The 17,672-nt window shown below is 41.7% G+C and overlaps 1 protein-coding gene across 4 annotated transcripts in view; it reads left to right on the plus strand.

The window, feature by feature from the left end:
* Positions 1-17,672, plus strand: part of FRMPD4 (FERM and PDZ domain containing 4) — a 563,800-nt gene that overhangs the window by 39,911 nt on the left and 506,217 nt on the right. The gene's annotated exons all lie outside the window — the stretch shown is intronic.

The following is a 17,672-nucleotide window of genomic DNA, read 5'->3' on the forward strand; positions in this document are numbered from 1 at the left end:
ATGGTTTTGCTTGAGCTCACTCATATGGCTGCACTCATCCAGGACGAGAGCTAGGCTGGAAGGTCCAGTAGAGCTTCACACGCTTGTTTGGCAGTAGCTCTCTGCTTGGCTAGGGCAGCTCGGTTCTTCTCCATGTGGTCTCTGATCCTGTAGGACACCAGATTGGCTTTCTTCCTTTCATGGTCTCTGAGCAGCATTCCAATGCTGTGGAAGCAGAAATGGCAAGGCTTCTGTAGGCCCAGCTTTGGAAGGCACATAATGTAATTTCAGCTACAAGCAATTTTCAAGATCAGCCCAGCTTTGAAGGATTGGGAAAAAGATTCATTTTCTAATAGGGAGGAGCAGCAAAGGCACTTTGCAAAGGGTCTTTATACATAGGACAGGAAGAAATCATGGCCACATTTCATAATCTATCACAGTTGCATAGATGCTTCTGAAGGTCAAGTGATTTGGATGGAAGATAGAGATTTAGAAGTTATTGATGCATATATTAAAGGCTTCTAAATCCTGGTTGCACATCAGATTCCCCTGTGGAATGGGGCAGTTTTCCATATGCTCCACATGCAATAATGATGATTTTTTTTTAAAGTAGACTCCATGCTTTGTGTGGAGCCCAACATGGGGCTTGAACTCATGACCCTGAGATTAAGACCTAAGCTGAAATCAAGAACTATCCAGGCGTTCCAATAATGGCAATTGTTTTTTTTTGTTTCTTTGTTTGTTTTTTGGTTTTATTTTTAATAATGGCAATTGTTATATAAGAAAGAGAACTCCCTCTGGGGCACCTGGCTGGCTCAGTGGTAGAGCATGCCCCTTTTGATTTCAGGGTCAGTTGTGAGTTCAAGCCCCACATTAGGCATAGAGCTTACTTTAAAAAAAAAAAAAGAAAAAGAAAAAGAAAAGAGAAAGGTGCAGCAAAATGTTGGGTGGGAGAACACGGGACTTCACAGTAAAATGAAACTTACTAGACACCAACAAGTGAAGAATCCAATCTCCCTTCCTGTGGTGATTCTATGGAAACTAGGTTAACAAATTGGCTTTCATCCCCAGTCCTAACCACAACATCCATTGCCTACACAGGGATTTATTGTGTTCATGAAGTTTTAATTTTATTACAAATTCTTTATTGAATTACTAAATAGCTTCTTTAGTGTTCTAGTTTGCATGCTGTCTTGCTAACCTCACCTTTAAAAAAAATAGTGTATTTATTTATTTCCCTGAATTCATTCAGACATGAGCTGGATTCAGAGCCCTCATTTACCATTAAGTATTATGGACAAGATGGACTTCACCCTGTTAGTCATCTGTTGGTGTTAGGTACCAGAAAAATAGGGAATTCTCTTGAGGTAGTTATAGGAGAGTCTGGAAGAGCCCTGAACAGGAAAATGTTGCTTAGAGAGGATGGAATTTTACTATTTATTAGTGTTCTTAAGTCCCTGATGCTGTCCTACCCAATACACTAGCCATAGCCACATGTGTCTATTCATATTAATTTTAGACTCCTTGTGTTAGATAAAATTAAAAATTGAGTTCCTCATTTGTAGCAGCCATATTTCTTTTGTCTTTTTTTTTTAAGTTTTAGTTTTTTGCTTTTTTGGGTTTTTTTTCTTTTTGGGGTTTTAAAAAAGATTTTATTTATTTGAGACAGAGAGAGGCACAAGTGAGGGGTAGGAGGATGGGGCAGAGGGAGAGGGAGAAGCAGGGAACCCAACATGGGGCTTGATACCAGGATGCTGGGGTCAAGACCTGAGCTAAAGGCAGATGCTTAACCAACTGAGCCACCCTGGTGCCCCTCTTTTTTTTTTTTTTAAGTAGGCTCCACACCCAGTGTGCACTTTGAACTCACAATTGTGAGATTAAGTACCATGTTCCAGGGGTGCCTGGGTGGCATAGTGGGTTACAGCATCTTGGTTTCGGCTCAGGTCATGGTTTTGGGGTCGTGAGATCAAACCCTGTGTTGGGCTCTGTGCTCAGTGCAGAGTCTGCTTAGAACTCTTTCTCCCTCTACCTCCAACCTTCCCACCCCTGACTCTCTCTGTCTCTCAAATAAATAAATAAATCTTAAAAAAAAAAAAAAAAAAAAAAAGGTCAGGACTCCTGGGTGGCTCAGCAGTTGAGCATCTGCCTTTGGCTCAGGGCGTGATCTTGGAGTTCCGGGATCGAGTCCCACATCAGGCTCTCTGCATGGAGCCTGCTTCTCCCTCTGCCTGTCTCTGTTTCTCTTTCTGTGTGTCTCAATAATAAATAAATAAAATCCTAAAAAAAAAGGTCATATGCTCTATTGACTGAGACAGCCAGGTGCCTCTGTACCAGTCATATTTGAAGTGCTCAGTAGCTACGTGTGGCCAGTGGGTACCATTTTGGATGGTGCAGATGTACAACATTTTCCATAATGTGGAAAGTTCTATCAGCCCCTTTCTGACATGTCTTGTCCAATTAAGAATAAAACTGATAGTGCCAGTGTTAGATCCCCATGTTGTAGATTAAAATTAAGAGCAAAGGGTAATTTCCTATGTGATCTAAAATACCCATTGCAATGCATTATTGCATTAATTAAAATAGATTTTAGGTGGAGGCTGGGGACAGGGAACATAATATGACTATGTTCGAGACCATTTGCGAATAAAAAGAGTTTAGATATAGGTTACATACCAATGGACTTAGAGAAAATCTTATCTGAGCTGGAATGAAGGACCCAAACTAACAAAATAAAATCTAACAAGGCTAAATCTAAGTGCTTATATTGTTGGCTTAAATCAGGGCTTGACAAACTTTTTTTGTGAGGAGCCAGTTTATAAATATTTTTGACTTTGCGGGCCAGCCAGTTTCTGTTGTAACTACTCAACTCTGACATTGTAGCATGAATGCAGCCATAGACAGTATGTAAAAAAATTGTGCGAGGCTGTGTTCCAATAAAACTTTATTTACCAAGAATGGTGATGGGCTGGATTTGGTTTGCTGCCTGTAGTTTATTGACCCCTGCACTTAGTCAGTTGTTCAAGTACAAAATTAGGAAGTTTGGCCTAAGAGCTATTCACCTGACTGTTCTGCAGGTCTTTAGTTGGGTGGGGGGCTTGACTTGAGCCAGTTGCCTTACGGAATGCTATTTAAGTCTATGCTAACAGACATGTTCCATCCAAAGTCAGGGAATGAAGAATTCTATTGTAGTTTACAATAGGAGTTTGCAGTTAGTTTGCATATTGCATGCAATGTTTAAGGATTTGGAAAGTGAATAAAAGGAGAATGGAAGGAACTGGGGTCTAACTTACAATGGTGAATTATTGCCAGATGTGAGTATAGCTGTCAAGAATTAGTAGCCCTGGGTAGCCCGGGTGGCTCAGCGGTTTAGTGCTGCCTTCAGCCCAAGGCATGATCCTGGGGTCCCAGGATTGAGTCCCACATTGGGCTCCCTACGTGGAGCCTGCTTCTCCCTCTGCCTGTGTCTCTGCCTCTGCCTCTCTCTCTCTCTCTCTCTCTCTCTCTCTGTCTCTCATGAATAGATAAATCTTTTAAAAAAATTAGTAGTCCTGCCACGTGGCAGGAGGTATGATTTATCTTAATAATTCTAGAGATTAGAAATAGAACCAATAGGTACATGGGGCACCTGGGTGGCTCAGTGGTTGAGTGTCTGCCTTCGGCTTAAGTCTTGATCCTGGGGACCTGGGATCAAGTTCTGCATCAGGCTTCCCAAGGGGAGCCTGCTTCTCTCTCTGTATCTCATGAATGTATAAATAAAATCTTAAAAGAAAAAAAAGAAGAACCAATAGGTGCAAGTTTATAAAAGGAGAACTTTAAGAATATTTGTTTTGGGAGCACCTGGCTGGCTCAGTCAGTAGGGTTGTGAGTTCAAGCCCCATGTTGAGCATGGAACCTACTTAAAATGAAGGAAGGAAGGAATATTTTAGTTGATTCAAAATAAGCTACTGTACAAAGTCGTTTTGTACAGTACAAACTGAAAGATTTTAGAAAAAGGATGTAGGGACGCCTGGGTGGCTCAGTGGTTGAGCGTCTGCCTTCAGCTCAGGTCATAATCCCAGGGTCCTGGGACCGAGTCCCACACTGGGCTCCCTGTAGGGAGCCTGCTTCTCCCTCTGCCTGTCTCTGCTCCTCTTTCTGTCTCTCATGAATAAATAAATAAAATCTTTTAAAAAAAACTATAAAGAAAAAAGATGTAAAGTTTCTATTAGCTGATTGAAGAATTTGTTCTAAAAATGGATAGAAGGTTGTAAAGATAATCATCTAAGTTGTTGTTCTAACAGATTATAACTAAGTTGCATGTAAAGAAATCTCAACCCTAAGTAGCTTAAAGAAAAAAGAAAATCTAGGGGCGCCTGGGTGGCTTGGGGTGTTAAGTGTCCAATTCTTGGTTTTGGCTTAGGTCATAATCTCCGGCCTTGTGCTCAGCGTGAAGTCTGCTTCTCCCTCTCCCTCTACTCCTCCCCCTGCTCATGCACTCTCTCTCAAATAAATAAATAAATAAATAAATAAATAAATAAATAAAATCGTAAAAGAAAGCCCACTGGCTTAACACAACTACAAGGTCCCAGGATAGGTCTGACTTCAGACATGGCTGGGTCCAGAGGTCTTACCAAAGTCTTTAGGTCAGGCTGGCTACATAATTTGTAGGGCCGAGTACAAAATAAAAATGCAGAGTCCCTTAGTCAAAAACTAAGAATCTCAAAATGGTGACAGCATAGCATTAAGTCAAGGGTAGGGCCCTTCCGAATGCAAGGCTCTGTGAGACTTCCCGGGCTGTGAGCTCAAGAGGCCAGCCCCCTCTAGGTCATCATCTCTCCATCTTTGCCTCTCCTCTCTAGTGTTCTCTAGATCCATCTCGTTTTTCATTTTTCAGCAGCCTTTATTCACTGGTAGCTCAAGGCTTTTTTTTTTTTTTTTTAAAGCTGCAAAAAAGTGTTCTTCTCCCTTGGTAATAGCAGCCGATGATGCCAGATAATTTCAAATAAACTTTTCTTACCTCCGATTTCAAATAACATGGTCCTTTGGCCAGAACTGGGTGACATGTTTACCTCTGAAGCAGAGAGTAGAGTCAGCACTACTCAAACCATAGGGACCAGGAGAGAAAGGGATAATTCTAAAATGAAAAACATGCAGGAGTTACCTGAAGAAGGGGTAATGTACGCAGAGTAGTCCAATAATAAGTGTCTACTCTGCCTAGCAAACAATTGTGGGCAATAATGAGGTGACTCAGAGTAAGAAAAAGTCTTAATTCGGAAAGCTTGCCAATAAGTGAACAGATTCCTTTCCCTCCAAAGAGTGTGCTAAATTTTAAAATTCTGTTTTCTCAGGTATGCAAGCGGGATTTTTCCTGCCTCATGTATATTCAGGATAACATTTGTATTCTTAGCCTTATTCTTCCTTAAAAAGCTATCTGTCAAGATTCTGAGATCCAACACTTTTTACCCTGCCTTGAAATTATTTTAATCAATGAAGAATATTCTTTGGAACCCTATTATGTTTCTCAGGCCCATCTTTCCTTCAAAGCTTTATTCAGTTTCTTAGGAGAAGAAAAATACGTTGTTGTTTTTTTTTAAATTTTTAAAATTTATTTATGATAGTCACACACAGAGAGAGAGAGAGAGAGGCAGAGACACAGACAGAGGGAGAAGCAGGCTCCATGCACTGGGAGCCCGATGTGGGATTCGATCCCGGGTCTCCAGGATCGTGCCCTGGGTCAAAGGCAGGCGCTAAACCACTGTGCCACCCAGGGATCCCAGGAGAAGAAATATATACATAGGTTAGTCATTACTTTCTGCATTGGTCAGTCCTGCTGCTGAACAGGTGCCTGTTTTGGGCTCATTGTTTAATAAGCTTGGCTTGAAACTTGACATTTTTGGTGAAATCATGAATCATGAGCCTGGAAAGGTGAAGAGAACCAGGTAGCACCAGGACCATGTAGAGTTATCATCACAGTGGAGTCACCACACACGCAAATCAGTTCAGCCAGGATATCCATTCTAATCCAGTGATATCTGACCATATTTTCCATGTCAAATTTGACATCTGAATTAACTAACAATTTTATTTCAGTCAGTTTATCAGGGGAGCCAGGGGCTAATTGACTTCAGCCTGCCCCTGCCATAGTTTCATGAAGCTCCTGGAGAACACCTTTCTGAAGTCAGCTGTACTGAGGCAGAAGAAAACACAAGGTATCTTCTGGGCTTTGATGCCTGGTCCTGCCATTCACAAGCTGTGTTTCTTGGATCAGTTTACCTCTCTGAGCTTTCTTTCTCTTATAGAAATGTCTTTGTTGCTATCTATGTATAAACCCACAGCATGAAAACATTAGAAAGTACTTGCTTTCCCAGGTCCACCACACCTGCTGACATTCATAGGCTACATTTTTCTGGGTCATTCAACTATGTTGCTAGCATAGAAAATGAAATGGGACTGCCTTGACTTCTCGTAATATAAACAAGTTATCAATTACAAATATGCTCGGCTAAGCATACACTGGCATAAATTTACATTCGCTGACTTCTGCCCAACATCTGTCCTTAACCAGCATGGCTCATCCTCCCCAAATCTGTGAAGCATAAATCTACGTTAATTGAAAGTTCAAGATGATAGTCTTTTTGCCTCCTCCTTCCTTATCTCAGAGATTCTTACTAGAATAGAGAAGTCCTAAAGCTTTTGGGAAAAGAAGAGCTATTTCAAGGGAGACTTAATTTTCTGATCTTTAACCTAGACATTGAAGTCTAGTCTAATAATTACATCAAATAATTTTCTCCCTGAATGTGAGGGTTTTCCCACTGTACAGGTTTATGCTTAGCTTTGGTTGGTCTTAAAGGTTTTTAATATAAATTGTAGAGTATAAGGGCTTAATCCCTTCCTTCTATCTTCCAAGGAGGTAACTTTAACATTTCTTCCCACTGATAGGCACTCAGAGTCCGTGGCTTTTTAAGACAAGCACACCAGTCTAGGGCTCTTCAGAATATAAATAGAAGCATTGAAAACACACTTGGAGCTTTCTAAATTGACTTCCCTGAACTAAGTTAGAAATTAAAGTTGGGCTGAGGTGTCTGTTTTGGGCTCATTAAGTCCTGTAGTGTTTTCTCTGAAATGGCAGTTATCCTGGAACAAATCAAGGAACTGTTCTTTTTAAATTCCCTGAAAATCAGAAAGGCACAATTTTCTGATAATTTTTAATTATTCTTTACTAGGACTGCATATTGAAAATGGAGCACATCACCTGGGTAGATAAAGGAGACACATGAAAGAAAGAAAAGAAGGAAAGAAACATTTATGTGCGAATTCACTAGCAAAGCAGTCTGGGGCACAGTTGGATTTTTTTAAAGTCCCAAGCTACTTTCGGATCTTTGCTAACAGAACTACACTAATTTAAAACATACCACAGCTTTAGGAAACAGGAATAAAAATCCTGAACATAAAAAAAAAAAAAATGCATGTTCGGAAGCAGCCTTTTTTTTTTTTTTTTAAAGATTTTATTCATTCATGAGCGACAGAGAGAGAGAGAGAGGCAGAGACACCCGCAGAGGGAGAAGCAGGCCCCATGCAGGGAGCCCCATGTGGGACTCAATCCTGGGTCTCCAGGATCATGCACGCCCCTGGGCTGAAGGCGGCGCTAAACCTCTGGGCCACCCGGGCTGCCTGGAAGCAGCCTTTTGAAAAATATTTGCCTGTACTAGACCCAGAGAGATGGTCCTGAGCCTCCTGTGAATTTCTGGACATACCTACACTGCACAGGATGCCATCACTGAGTTTGACTTAAAAGTTCAAGCCATTGGACTGGGGCCACTGGACTGAAAGGGATAAATACCCCCAGTACATGCTCAGCCTTGAAACAAATTGTAATAAAAACCATCACTCGTAGCTATAAAAAACCACCACAAGAGTTCTGCGGATCCATTTCCCCCTCATTAGCCAGTGAGCGCACCAACACCGCGCATTCACCCCAGTAAGTGCTCATGGAGAAACCACGGTTTGTTTTATGTGGCAAACAGGTGAGGCAACACACATCTCCTCAGCTCCTATTTCAAAGGACTCCTTCAAGCTTTGGTAAAGAATGTGCATAGTCACCATGGAAGTGGTTATTGACCATGGATGAGCAAAGGCCTCAGGTGTGGAGATCTTATAGAGCATGGGTGCCCAGGTGCCACCCCACACCCACCCAATCAGAATTCTGGGATTGGTGTTCTGGCGTGGGTACAAAATTAGTGCCCCACAAGTGAATCTTATGAAGAATTACTGGCACAAGATGAAATAAAAAACCTTCTCTTGCACCATTAGACATCATGCCAGGGCTGACTCTTCCAATAGCTCTACACCTGTAGTCACCCATCCTCCCCACTGTGCTCTTTCTTTTCCCCTTGGCTTACTCATTCTCACACTTCCTGGAATGGAAAGCACCTCAAAGGGACAACCTGTTCACTGATTCATTTTTAAAATGTCATTGTAGGGGCTCCTGAGTGGCTCACTTGGTTGAGTGTCCTACTCTTGATTACAGCTCAGGTCATGATCTCAGGATCATCATATTGAGGCCCCCTTCAGGCTCCACACTCAGCAGAGAGTCTACTTCACTCCCTCTTCTTCTCCCTCTGCCCTCCCCTCCCCTCCACTCCCCTACCATGCTTGCGAGTGTGCATGCTCTCTCTCTCTTTCTTCTTTCTCTCCCTAAAAGAAATGGGTTTTTTTGTTTTTTTTTTTAAGAAAGTAAAAAAATGTCATTGCAAATGTAAGCAATTCTGGCCTCCAGAAGTAACAAAAGGGAAAAATGGAGTGCTAATGGTGGTGATAGTTTAAAGAACTCATTTTATTCCCAGGGGCTCCATTTATCAAATCCCACTATAACTTTATTGCATATTCACCAGAAATCATTACATTTTGGTAGTTTTTGAATTACATTATCCCTGGTCATAAAATTCCCTCTAATAAGAAATTATGACTGTCAAGTCCAGTCTGATTAAAGAGAATGACAGATGATATGCAGCCTTGCAGATGATGTTTTTGGCTGCCCATTACTTCACAATTGAAAGATGATTAAGTGATTATAAAAGGAACCCATAGGTATAATTACAGGGCCCCACACCATAAATAATTTTAAAGGCGAGTAATCTGTATTTTTGTGTCTTTTATTGTTTGCATACAGTTCCTTGCATTGCCTCTACCCCAAGGCATTTTCAACTCTGTACTTCGTGTAAAACACCTGTTAAAAATTGTGCCAGCAATGCACACCATGACCATAAGACTAGAATTAGAGCCCTCCTTGCTAATAATCTAGAATGCCTGTGTCTTGTGAAGCATGGCATTCTCTTCAAACAAGAAAGCAGGAGTAGTCTGTTCTTACTTCCTCCTGTCATACTTTTACAGTACTTGAGAACTTGAGAGTGGCTGGGATCTTTGGTTTTAAAAGATGGCTCCGTATAATTATTATTATTTTTTAAATGAAATCTCCCAGGGCCTGCCTCAGTCTGTGGAGCATGTGACTCTTGATCTTGGGGTTGTAAATTTGAGCCCCACACTGGGTGTAGATTAAAAATCTTTAAATGGAATCTCCCAAAGTGCTTGTTTTTTTTTTTTTAAAGATTTTATTTATTCATGAGAGACACAGAGAGAGAGAGGTAGAGACACAGGCAGAGGGAGAAGTGGGCCATATGCAGGGAGCCCAATGTGGGACTTGATCCTGGGACCCCAGGATCACACATTGAGCTGAAGGCAGACACTCAACTGCTGAGCCACCTAGGTGTCCCTGTTGGTGTTGTTTTCTATTTTACTTACTGTATATGTCATGTGACAATCTGGTAGTATCCCAAGGAAAGGACTTAAATAATTTTTGATGATGACAGCCATAGTACATTTTGATACCTTAGCTATTCAAAATTAGTAGCAGTGACTTCTTAACAACAAAATACAAAATAAAACTGAGGTTTAAATGTGTCTTTGTGACATGATGATAGAGAATTTCATTAAGAGGAAAATAAATAATAATGCTTCCATTCATAGAATGAAAGTTGGGCTATGAGTTCTGGGAAGGAAATAAAACTATGTTATAACTGTCTTTTTATATGGTCTTTTCCCATTCTCTACTTGCACCATTGCACAATATCTTTTTTCTTCAACTTTGGGAGAAAAAAATACATCCACAAGCACGTCAATACATCTTCATATTTTCCCTGTAATCTTTCATGTCTATCTCCTTAAAGACCATGCATAGCAGCAGGTATAGGGAGCCTAATTAAGGAGTTTCTGTGAGGGGCATCTAGAAAATATGAATATATCTTACCTGCATATGAAAATGCAGCATAATTTTCTCTCCTCTGATTATTGACAGAATAGTGGAAAAGGTGGCAATAATGTAAGTAAATAGGATTTTTGGAAGAACTGTTTTGGAAGATACTGGCCACCGCAATAAATAAGATGTATACCCAGGTTCTTATGCCTTGAATACACTTGCCCATTTGCCGACTATTCCTATTAGTCCTCAACCAGATTCCTATTGTTTTTTTTAATGGGGCCTTCCCCTATTCCTCCCCACTCTTATGTATTTTACAGTATCCCTTCAAAATGCTTTACATTATTGACTGCATCACATTGTATTTTAGTTGTCTCCAAGTCAGTCTTCTCTAAACAAGTGGATGAAATTTACTTTTATTTCCACAACAAAACCAAAAACCAAAACTTGGTTCTTTGAAAACATCAATAAAATTGATAAGCCTCTAGCTAAGCTAACTAAGAAAAAGAAAAAAAAGAAGATGCAAATTACCAATGTCAGAATTGAATGAGGGCACATCACTACAGATCTTGTGAACATTAAAAGGATGATAAAAAATATTATGAAAACCTCTATGCTTACAAATATGTTAACATAAATGAAAAGGACCAATTCCTTGAAGGACACAATCTGCGAAATCTCACATGAGAAGAAATAATCTAGGGATGCCTGGGTGGCTCAGTGGTTGAGTGTCTGCCTTCGGCTCAGGGTGTGATCCCAGGGTCCTGGTATCGAGTCCCTCATCCGGCTCCCTGCGAGGAGCCTGCTTCTCCCTCTGCCTGTGTTTCTGCCTCTCTTCCTCTCTGTGTCTCTCATGAATAAATAAATAAAATCTTTAAAAAATCTGAATAGGCCTATAACAATTTTAAGATTTTATTTATTTATATAAGAGAGAGTTCACGTGTGTGTGCATGAGTTGGGGCAGGGACAGAGGGAGAGGGAGAGAATCTCAAGCAGACTCTGCACTGAGCATGGAGCCAGATGTGGGGTTTAATCTCACTACCTTGAGATCATGACCTGAGCTGAAATCAAGAGTTGGATGCTTAATGGACTGAACCACCTTGGTGCCCCTGAATAGGCCTATAACTCTTAAAGATATTGAGTCAATAATTGATAATGTTTCCCAAATAGGAAGCACCAGGACCAGATGAATGGTGAATTATATTCTACCAGACATTTAAGGAAGAGATGATTCCAATTTTTTTTGTTTGTTTTTTTGTTTTTTAAAAACAAAAGGATCCCCATGAGGATCATGGGATTAAGCCCCGCATCTCAACAGGGAGTCTGCTTGAAGATTCTCTCCATCTGCCCCTCCCCTGAGTCAGGCACCTGTGCTCAGCTCGCTCTTTCTCTAAAATAAGTAAACAAATAATAAATAAATAAATGTTAAATAAAGCCGGGGCACCTGGGTGGCTCAGTGGGTTAGCCATCTGCCTTTGGCTCAGGTCATGATCTTGAGGTCCTGGGATCAAGCTCTGTATCAGCTCCCTGCTCTATGGGGAGCCTGCTTCTCCCTCTGCCGCTCCCCCTGCTTATGCTCTCTCTCTCTCTGTCAAATAAATAAAATCTTTAAAAAAAAAAGCCATGTCTTATTTTAAAAATAAATAAAAATAAAGGCTATTAAATTGAATAAAAAATTGCTTATGAATCAACTCTCCTTATTAGAGAGCTTTCCCCTTAAGGCATTATTAGCCTTCTTTGGGTTTGGTTTCAATGAGCTGTCTCTTCTCTGCTGGTTGAATCAACTTTATCACATTTTGAAACACAACCAAAATTTCTGGGCACATTCTTCAAACTGGGGCTCAGAGCCCTGTGGTGGCACTGCTGTGACTGGCCTCCACGCTACTGGATACCATGTGACCTGGACATCCATGATGATTTAATTAAGTTGCCTTTGTTATTTCTGTAGTGGTATAGAGGAGAGGCTGTATTCTTTGTTACTGACAGACGTTTTGAAGTGTTGCCCATAGCAAGCTGTAGAATGGTGGCTGATAACTGGGGAGTGTGTGCAAAGATGGCAGCAGCGCAGACACTAAAGCAAGGTCTGACATGGTGGTAGGGAGGATACTGTGGATTTTGCATGATCACTTCTCCTTCACTTGTCAGTCAAGCATGACAGACAATGATCCTCCTTGCCATCTGCTTCCCCTCCCTCTAAGGGTGACCGTTTGGGACATCTGCAATAAGGGTTTCCACATTTACCAAGGTGTGTGCCAAATGTTGCAGTGATTTCCAAACTTTAGTGTCCATCCGAGTCACCTGGAGGGCTTCTTATATAATTGGATCCTGGGCCCATCCCCAGATCTCTGATTCATTAGGTTTGGGGTTAAGCCTGAAAATTTGCATTTTTAACAAGTTTCCACATGATGCTGATGCTGCTGGTCTAGGGACCCTGCCTTAAGAACTTCTGCTCTACGGGGGTGCCTGGCTGGCTCAGTGGAGGAGTGTGCGACTCTTGATCTTGGTTTGTGGGTTTGAGCCTCATGTTGAGTGTGGAGACTACTTAAAGAAAATCTTTTAAAAAAAAAAAAAGAAAAAGAACTTCTGCTCTAGAAGGTTTACCTTCTTCTGAGGAAACTCAGTAGTAGGTGTTAAGACACCGGAAAGTAGCATACGTGTTTATCTGACTTTTTATTAATGGATAAATAGCTTAGAACATTTTGTCTTGCAAGAAAATATAATGAGTGTTCCAGATTAAAAAAAAATAGTGTATGCATCTTTCTTTTAAGGCATTGGCAAAAATGGTATGAGATGAGAACAAAGAGCCAGCAGAAGGTGGACAGCAATGTCAAATATGAAAAATGGGAACTTTTGGTGCCTGGTTCCCAAATCACTTCTTAGGTTTTTTTCACCTATTCGTCTGCTTCAGGATTGCTAGATGGTTTTCTCAGTTGTGCTACCTGCATGGATTCTATGCAACACATAATAAGCTTCTAGAATAAATCTACTGACTTCAAAACTTTAGTCATTTTCTTTTTTTTAAGGTTTTCTTTTTATATTTTTAAAAGATTTTGTTTATTTATTCATGAGAAACAGAGAGAGAGAGAGAGAAAGAGAGAGGCAGGGACATGGGCAGAGAGAGAAGCAGGCTCCTTGCAGGGAGCCCGATGTAGGACTCGATCCCAGGACCCTGGGATCATGCCCTGAGCCAAAGGCAGATGCTCAACTGCTGAGCCACCCAGGCGTCCCTGAGATTTTATTTTTAAATCACCTTCTCATCCGATGTGGGGCTTGAACCTACAACCCTGAGATCAAGAATTACATGCTCCACCAACTGAGCCAGCCAGGCACCCTTGTCATTTTCTGATATGGCTTGATGACCTTCTTGAATTGTTGGTAACTGATTCCTATTTTCCCTGCAAAATATTATCAAATATTCCTTTAATGTCATAAATACCTAGGTTCTGTGCTTTCAATTATTACAACATACATCTCTGCTTTTAGGGCCCTGGCCAGTTCTAACTAGCAGGTGAAAGAGTAGTTGCCAGAGGATTTATGCTAATTGGATAATTTGAAAAGTGTTTGTTTCCTTGGTAAAAGTCTGACATATAGAGGCAGGTGAGAGCTGTGTCTCTTTTCCATAACCCAGCATGTGGGTGGTACGTTGCCGTGTTATAGTGAAAGCAAGTCTCAGATCAGAGTTTGTATAGATATTAATTAGTGAGCTGGCAAAAAGAAAGGAAAAGAAAGAACAGATTTGCTTCCTATTCCTTGTGAGGTTAGCGACACCCCTGTGTGGTACCTGCCTGAAGAGTTCTCTTGGAAACAGACCTAGTGTCAGGTGTGTAGCTGGACCAGGCACAGAGTCCTCTGTCAGGTGGGTGGTGGGTGTGGGTGAGGGGTGGGCACAAGACCAGATGGTCTGGCAGCACATTGCTCGTGGGGGTTCGGCTGCTGGTTTTGCCTACTTCTGATTCTTGTCTCATGCAAGGGCAGTTGGGCCCGTGTAGTCTTCCTGGCATTTCTGCAGTACCACCCATTTCTTCAGAGGACAATGAGGTCTGACACTCGTTCTGCTGATTAACAAGCTTCTGGTGCAGAATTAGATAACACAGTTGAAGTGCTTGCCTTGGCTGCCTCCAAAGTGTGGATTCCTGATTAGGGGCCCTTAAATATGACCTAATTAGCTTTAGGATATGGGTTAAAATTAACTTATGTACCCATATACATAGCACTGTTTTGTTCCAGTTACAAAAGGAAGCTAGAGGAGGTGAGGCATAAAGTTCTAGAGGTTTATCACAGACAGACTTAAAAAAAGTTTGGGAGAGGAAAAAAAAAAAAAAAAAGTTTGGGAGAGCTGCCCCAGTATCAAATGGACATGTTTTAGGTGTTGAAAGTAGAGAAAGAAGTTTATTAGTGTTTATGGAAGTATCATTGCATAAAATGTGGATGTTTTGTGTATGATTTAAGTTAGTATGTAAGAAAATGTTATTAAAGTGATCGTTAGAAAAAAAAGAAAGATTTTATTTACTTATTGGAGAGAGAGAGAATCTGAAGCAGATGCCACACTGAGTACGGCCCAAGGCTGAACGTGATCCCACAATATGACCTCATTTCTAGATTGTCTAGATTGAACATGCATGACCTGAGCTGAAACCAAGAGTCGGGTGCTCAACTCACTGAGCCACCCAGATGCCCCTCAAAGTGATCTTAGTGTTTTTATTTTTAATTTTTTAAAGTAAACTCTACTCCCAACGTGGGGCTCAAACAACCCCAAGATCAAGAGTTACATGCTCTACTGACTGAGCCAGGCAGGTGCCCTGATTTTAGTATTTTTTAATTTCATCTTGAAGACTCAGGATTTTAGATTCTCTAAGGCAACCCCCCCCCCCCCCCCGCCCGCCCCGAACAAAACTAAAGAAACAAGAGCAAAGCCATGCTGAAAAAGCCGAATGGATCATTTTCAGAGGGGATACGGTTTCTTTTCACACTTTCCTATTCAGAGCATAGCCCTTGGGTAGTGCTGATAGCAAGCCCTGCATTTAATCATTGAAAACAATGACAACATGAAATGAAGTTCCCAATACTGGCTTTCCCCTTTATCCGAGATCATTTAATTTGCCAAATAACTTGAATCAAAGGCTGAGGCCGAAAGGTTAATAGAAGTCATGTTGCCCTTGGCTTCATTCTGTCCTTTCTCTTTATGCCATTTGATGGGCAGCTCCACCTTGTAAATTCAGTGTCATGACCATGTATATGCGTGTTTCTATATACATTCATGTGTGTTTGTTAAATACTGTATAGATTTCCTGGTTTTTAAAAAACACTGACTATACAGGCAGGTGAGTCAAAATTAAAATGAACTTGGAAAAGTAACTTATTTCATGCAATTTTCAATTTTATTTTATCTCAAACTCTCAAATTCACTGACTGGTTGTCCGGAAGGGCACTGATGTATAAATACCAATCCAAATAGTAGACTATTGGGACAGTGGGATTGTTTTGGGGTCTGAAGGACCACCTGCATGGGGACACCTGGCTGGCTCAGTTAGTAGAACATGCAACTCTTGATCTCAGGATTGTGAGTTCAAGCCTCACTCTGGGCATGGAGTCTACTTTAAAAAACAAAAGAGAGGGCAGCCCTGGTGGCGCAGTGTTTTAGCCCTGCCTGCAGCTCGGGGTGTGATCCTGGAGACCCGGGATCGAGTCCCATGTCGGGCTCCCTGCATGGAGCCCGCTTCTCCCTCTGCCTGTATCTCTCTATCGCTCATGAATAAAAAAAAAAAAAACAAAAAAAAAACGGCAAAAGACCATCCACACGTTTGATAGTTTTCTAGAAGGACTTATGGGGACTTAGCAGAGTCATATGTATGGTTTCCGTCCTTTTTTCTTTTGTCTTCTCTTCTCTTCTCTTCTCTTCTCTTCTCTTCTCTTCTCTTCTCTTCTCTTCTCCTCTCCTCTCCTCTCCTCTCCTCTCCTCTCCTCTCCTCTCCTCTCCTCTCCTCTCCTTTCTCTTCTCTCTCTTCTTTTCCACAGCAAGGATGCACATTGGAACCAGGGAGGGGAAAAGGCACAGGCAGAGTCTGGAAAAATCAATGCTCAAGCTTCTTGCACTGTCCATGAATGTGGCCACACACAGCGCTCTCTCCCCCAGCAGGACAATGCTCATGTCCTGTATGGTGTTTCTGCCTAGGAAAGGCCATCTGAGACTCAATGCCTAGGGTTTTTATTGGGGTTTGGTCACATCATCACAATGACCTGCCACTATTACTGAAATTCAGGATTCCCCCAAGGAAAGCAGGTGTTTTGAGCCCCAGGTGGGCAAAACAACATACTAGCATAGGGAACTTTTTTTAAAAGGACTTTATTTATTTATTCATGAGAGAGAGGCAGAGACAGGCAGAGGGAGAAGCAGGCTCCCTGCGGGGAGCCCGATGCAGGACTCGATCCTAGGACCCCGGGATCACACCCTGAGCCAAAGGCAGATGCTCAACCGCTGAGCCACCCAGGTGTCCTGTGCAGGGAACTTCCCATCCTGCGTGGGGAACTTTTCTGAAGCCGAGATTCCAGAAGCCAGCCAGGGGCCAATTCTACAAGCTGACCTGCCTTAAGATAACAAACAGCTCAGGCCAACTAGGTTAACCCTTTCCTGTAGAGATGTATACTGTAAAAAATGCTATTATATTTTGTGTAATGACCTATAAATGTATGCTTGTTTGAACAAATGTATCAGACCATCAGCATCTTGAGGGCAGATGTCACAGCCTATTTATCTGTGTTCCGCTGGCACCCAGAATGACAGGTAGACCTGAAGGGAAACCTAAAGACTGTTTCTGGAACATGTTCTGGAAGTGTTCTGGAAACATGAATGAATCCATCAGTGGGAAGTGGGGTTTTAGTCCTGTGTATAAATTAAAAGTTGAATATTTGTTAGATTATAATTTAGCTGTGGGTGTAATTTACAGATGGTAAAATTCTTATTTTCTGAACAGAATTCTGGCATTCTGGCCGCAGTAATCTTAATATGACCTCATTTCTAGATTGTCTAAGCTAACCACCAAGTACTTAGCATGTTCGAGTCAGTTGTGTGGCGCTGGCCACGACTATCGCAGAGGGCGAGAATGGCAATGAAGCTTCTGCAGGTCACGCAGCCGCCCGCCCTGGCCCAGGGCCTATCACCATCAGTCATCCTCCGGTTTCGGACGGATTAAACACTCGTCACAGGCCCAACTTCCAGTTAGGGCGCAATATCGCAGTAATCACATCAGAGATGAGAAAAGGAAATAGGAGAAGAGGATATGGCTGTTTACCCACCGCGTCTGGGCCAGTGGAAGCTCTGGACTGTGTGCAAGAGCCTGAATCAGATTTAGTACAGACTTCTCATTCAGAACCTTTGTTGTTGCAAAAAGAAGCTGTGTGTGTGTGTGTGCGTGTGTGTGTGTGTGTGTGTGCATATGTGTTAAAAGGATCGTGAAAGTGTGTT

This window comes from Vulpes vulpes, chromosome X (assembly GCF_048418805.1).
Source record: "Vulpes vulpes isolate BD-2025 chromosome X, VulVul3, whole genome shotgun sequence".
Classification (NCBI taxonomy): Eukaryota; Metazoa; Chordata; class Mammalia; order Carnivora; family Canidae; genus Vulpes; species Vulpes vulpes.